Raw genomic sequence first — 5,858 nt, 5'->3', positions numbered from 1 at the left:
GAGAAGCAACATCCCCTCAGCTCGAGGATTGAGAGCTGTGCGCCGGATACCTCGCAGAGACACTGATTCAAAGACTGTCCCGCTACCCCTTTTCCCCTCATCACGAGATCGCTGCCGCTTGTGGCATTAATTCTGCACCTGCCTGCCGGATCATAAAGATCCCTGACAACCACCGATAAAAGCATATTATCTTGCAACGAATTACTGTGTGGTGTCCCTCTATCCAAAGAAGAGAGTAAGCGCAGCGTGTGCGATCCTAGGTACGAGACCCTTCCAGGAAGGGCCTCCCTGCTCTTGCTCGGCCTAACTCTGGGTAAGGTGGGCCTCCGGGTGGTCGGGAACGCATTCCGCAGCCTCCCCGGGGAACGCCTTCCAACACAGATTAATTGACTTTTCATTTTGTACAGAGAGATTGCAAAATATGGTTCTGTTCTTACGTCGGTCTCTATTACTTCCCAGGAGGCCAACGGATTGGCATCACTAAGTATCTGGAGGACTACGTTTCTGTTGATTCATATAGCAAATGTTTTTTTTTTTTGTTTTGTGGCACAGAAGGCAAGACAAAATGTATGCTACGCAAATCATTTTATGTTATATGTTGGAGGGCTGTGAGTGAGGTGATCAATTATAGACTATTTCCCTTATTAAGGCTATCATGGTTGCCTCTAAATTGGTACAATTGTGTACAGGAAAGCATCAGCTCCTCACTGTTTATTTCTTGGTGCCTAAGAGGCATTTTAAGGTCGTGCTTGCAACTTCCTGTAATAAGATCCGATTTAGGGGCACACAGAAAACCCATATAAAGTTTAGATGCACTATGAAACTGTGATAGTCATCTGACCTGAGTCCAAAGCTGACTCACGCAGCTTTGTGAAGCCCACGCATAGCACCGTCACGCCAGTTTGGACGACCCGATAATCCTGGACAAGACTCAGTGGACTGACACTGATGATACTAAAACGCACCCTTGCTGACCACATCATCCATCAGAGTCCTCTAGGAATCACTAGACCACTATGACCGTAGTGAGTCATCTACCAGCCGTCAAGGCCTTTCCATCCATCGAATGCCGGCCTTCCCCCACTCACATTGGGTACCCGATGGGGTCCTCATGTGAGTATCACTCTTTCTTTCATTTCACCACTTGTGGCACACCATCTTCACATGGCTGCACATTTGAATCAACAGATGTCCCTACATCAATCAGTCCTGATGAGACCCTACACCAATTAGAGGGTCGAAACGTCGTCGACACAAAGTGGAAGCGAACCATTACCCAGCGCATATCACTGTATATAGCCGCTGTTCACACTGAATATAATTGATAATGGTCGGCTAGTACAAAATTGTGGAAACCTTGTAAATTACTATCACACTTTCACTTACGTTTTAGGTTCCTTTGTTCACTGGGACACTGTGCACGACAAATATGTTTCAATGAATCTGTGACATTGTATATACCCCTTTTTCCCTGTTTGAAAGACAAAACTTATAAATTGTGTTATACTGAATCATCGCTCTATGTGGTTTCTTCCACCTCTGACCTTAGTTAAGCCCTTCGTATTGCGATTGTGCATATTATTATATATATTAACTGTATTTTTCCATAGGAACCGCTGTTTTCCTTCATAACTACTTACCCTGGTTCCTTAGTGAGTAGGGTTCCCCGGTTCTGCTTTCGACGTAGATTTATATTGAGCAGAGAGTTTGAGGATTACAAAGCTAGCACCTTGAGAACTTTATTGTTGATTTGGGACAGGGCAGTGACTTCTGATGAGGTAAATGTAATCCTTGTACTTGATTGTTGAAGTCCAAGCCATTTGATCTCTTTCCTTGGCACTCCGTACCCTGGCTTTTCTAATAGTAGAGGCAACTGTGTCAAAGACAGTCTCTCAGTTGTCTAAGGCTCATTTGTGACCAGGTGATTGACTTTAGACCTCTTAATTGATGGTGAGTTGGCACAGGCAATGCAGCACGATTTTGGGTGCAATGTTTCTTCAATTACGTGCAGGATAGCATTAGTTGTATTGTCTCAGACTGTGAGCACCACTTCTCCTTTTGGAGCAGCATGCTCATCGGGCTGCAAGTCCTTGTATCCTGTTGGCGCTCCTCTGACATGTGTGGGACTGTGCATGATTTGTCAGACAGGGTACCTGGGTTGGAGGTAATAAATTAGATAAATGTTTCTGTATATGGTACATTTACTTTAGGATGTCGTTTTTGGAGGTTCAATTGTAGACCTTTTTGATTTATCCACTTGCAATTTGATGTCTTCCTCCTCTGCTTTTAGAACATTTACCTCTTTTCTTGGGTGGTCTTCTAATAGTGTTGGTCTTTCCCCTGGGTCTGTGCCTGTAACGTTTCCTCATAAACAGATTTAGTTTTGTAATTGATACCTTACGTAAACTATTTGCTACCTCCCAACGACATAAAGACACGCTTGGAAGTTGTTTCCCCTGTTTTGCAATTTCCATTGTTCTGTTAGTATGATGGACAATAGAGAACAACCTCTTCATTTTGTGCTAATTTCATCTTGGTCTTGCTATCCTCTAGGATAGAATTTATTAGTATTGGCACCTCAGACAGTTTTCTAAGGATAGTTAAACAGGTATATGGTTCTTTTTGGTCTGCTGATTGTTTAATTTTATTTTTCACAGCTTATTCCATTGTTGCCATTCTATGATCAGTATTAGCCTTAGACATTGAAGATTCTCATAGCACTTGAGCTTGGTTATCTAATTCTGTCGACTGTGCAGATAGTGCTTCCACTGTTATGTTGAGAGTTCTACACCTTGCTTTCATAATTCCCAAATTTGGTTGTACAGGTGGTATTTCAAATTCTTATGGGATATAACATTTTGTTTCAGGATTTTCAATAGAAGGTTTTGACCAATCAGAACTCACTGCTTATTTGTCTCTACTATGCATTGAGGTCTGAGAAGTGGCAGCAGCATTATGTGGCTCCACACTCTTGAAATCTTCATCATCAACATGGAAAGAGTCAGACGAGATCCACAGCATGGGTTTATTTGGTTCAAGTTTATTGAGTGGTGTTTTAATAGGAAAAGGCAAAAAGGATGATTCTCCATTTAAAGATCAGAGAGGTATGACTATGTAGCAGTCAATCAGTTTGAGCTTGTAGGTTGTTGTAATTTTAACTGCGCACTGGTGATGTGGCTGTAGTAGCACAAAATGGCATACAACATTTTGTTTTAGGTTTTTCAATAGAAGGTTTCGACCAATCAGAATTCACTGCTAATCTGTCTCTACTATGCATGGAGATCTGAGAAGAGGCAGAGGCATTATATGGCTCCATACTCTTGAAATCTTCATCATCAAGAGGGAAAGAGTCAGATGAGTTGTTTTGGTTCAAGTTCATTGGGTGGTGTTTTAAAAGGAAATGGCTAAAAGGATGATTCTCCATTATAAAATCAGCATTCAATCAGTTTGGGATGGTGGTTTGTAATTTTAAGCTGTGTGGCTGTAGTAGCATAAAACAGCATATAAACCTTTGTTTCAGGGTTTTCAATAGAATGTTTTGACCAACCAGAATTCACTGCTAATTCGTCCCAACTATGCATCGACGTCTGAGAAGTGGCAGCATCATTATGTGGCTCCACACTCTTGAAATCTTCAGGAGGGGTTTATTTGGTTCAAGATCATTGAGCGATGTTTTAATAGGAAAAGGCAAAAAGGATGAATCTCCATTTAGGATTGTAACTTTTTATTGATTTCAGAAAGGGAGGCGATAAGGAACATCAGCTGTCGCCTACATCCATTGGCCGGCGAGGAATAAGCAGTAAGGCATTAATTCAATTTACATCATCCTGCGCCTACATCCATTGGCTGGCGTGGTAGTCATAAGACCAAACAGAAAATGTGGGGAGGGAAAGGGTAAAAATAGGAGGGGAAACATAATCCAAATTTACTTGAAACTTTGAAAAAGAAAACAACATGTGCTCAAGTTGCTAAGTTATAGACATCACTCCCAACTACATAAAGACACGCTTGGAAGTTGTTTCCCCTGTTTTGCAATTTCCATTGTTCTGTTAGTATGATGGACAATAGAGAACAACCTCTTCATTTTGTGCTAATTTCATCTTGGTCTTGCTATCCTCTAGGATAGAATTTATTAGTATTGGCACCTCAGACAGTTTTCTAAGGATAGTTAAACAGGTATATGGTTCTTTTTGGTCTGCTGATTGTTTAATTTTATTTTTCACAGCTTATTCCATTGTTGCCATTCTATGATCAGTATTAGCCTTAGACATTGAAGATTCTCATAGCACTTGAGCTTGGTTATCTAATTCTGTCGACTGTGCAGATAGTGCTTCCACTGTTATGTTGAGAGTTCTACACCTTGCTTTCATAATTCCCAAATTTGGTTGTACAGGTGGTATTTCAAATTCTTTTGGGATATAACATTTTGTTTCAGGATTTTCAATAGAAGGTTTTGACCAATCAGAACTCACTGCTTATTTGTCTCTACTATGCATTGAGGTCTGAGAAGTGGCAGCAGCATTATGTGGCTCCACACTCTTGAAATCTTCATCATCAACATGGAAAGAGTCAGACGAGATCCACAGCATGGGTTTATTTGGTTCAAGTTTATTGAGTGGTGTTTTAATAGGAAAAGGCAAAAAGGATGATTCTCCATTTAAAGATCAGAGAGGTATGACTATGTAGCAGTCAATCAGTTTGAGCTTGTAGGTTGTTGTAATTTTAACTGCGCACTGGTGATGTGGCTGTAGTAGCACAAAATGGCATACAACATTTTGTTTTAGGTTTTTCAATAGAAGGTTTCGACCAATCAGAATTCACTGCTAATCTGTCTCTACTATGCATGGAGATCTGAGAAGAGGCAGAGGCATTATATGGCTCCATACTCTTGAAATCTTCATCATCAAGAGGGAAAGAGTCAGATGAGTTGTTTTGGTTCAAGTTCATTGGGTGGTGTTTTAAAAGGAAATGGCTAAAAGGATGATTCTCCATTATAAAATCAGCATTCAATCAGTTTGGGATGGTGGTTTGTAATTTTAAGCTGTGTGGCTGTAGTAGCATAAAACAGCATATAAACCTTTGTTTCAGGGTTTTCAATAGAATGTTTTGACCAACCAGAATTCACTGCTAATTCGTCCCAACTATGCATCGACGTCTGAGAAGTGGCAGCATCATTATGTGGCTCCACACTCTTGAAATCTTCAGGAGGGGTTTATTTGGTTCAAGATCATTGAGCGATGTTTTAATAGGAAAAGGCAAAAAGGATGAATCTCCATTTAGGATTGTAACTTTTTATTGATTTCAGAAAGGGAGGGGATAAGGAACATCAGCTGTCGCCTACATCCATTGGCCGGCGAGGAATAAGCAGTAAGGCATTAATTCAATTCACATCATCCTGCGCCTACATCCATTGGCTGGCGTGGTAGTCATAAGACCAAACAGAAAATGTGGGGAGGGAAAGGGTAAAAATAGGAGGGGAAACATAATCCAAATTTACTTGAAACTTTGAAAAAGAAAACAACATGTGCTCAAGTTGCTAAGTTATAGACATCACTCTTTCGCTTCCCCTGGATCCGCCGGGGCTGTGGTTTGCGTGATCTGCAGCATGCATAAGTATATTGGGCATGTTAGCTGTTGAAATTCTCCAGAGAGGTGTGTAATGCATGCGCCCCATTGTTTTCCGAATTTGGGTAGTGTGTGGCTAATGGTAGCTGTCAACTTCTCCATCCCTAATAAGTCCCAAAGTTTATGGAGCCAATCTGTGTGGGTCGGAACTACATTCGGCCCCACTTGGATAGCAGGACCTGCTTCTTTGCACACAGCGCCAATGTAAGGCTTTACCCCGTTCGGAGTGTAGT

The sequence above is a fragment of the Triturus cristatus genome, chromosome 4_2 (genome assembly GCF_964204655.1).
Source record: "Triturus cristatus chromosome 4_2, aTriCri1.1, whole genome shotgun sequence".
Taxonomy (NCBI): Eukaryota; Metazoa; Chordata; class Amphibia; order Caudata; family Salamandridae; genus Triturus; species Triturus cristatus.
Note: the sequence above shows the minus strand (reverse complement) of the source record.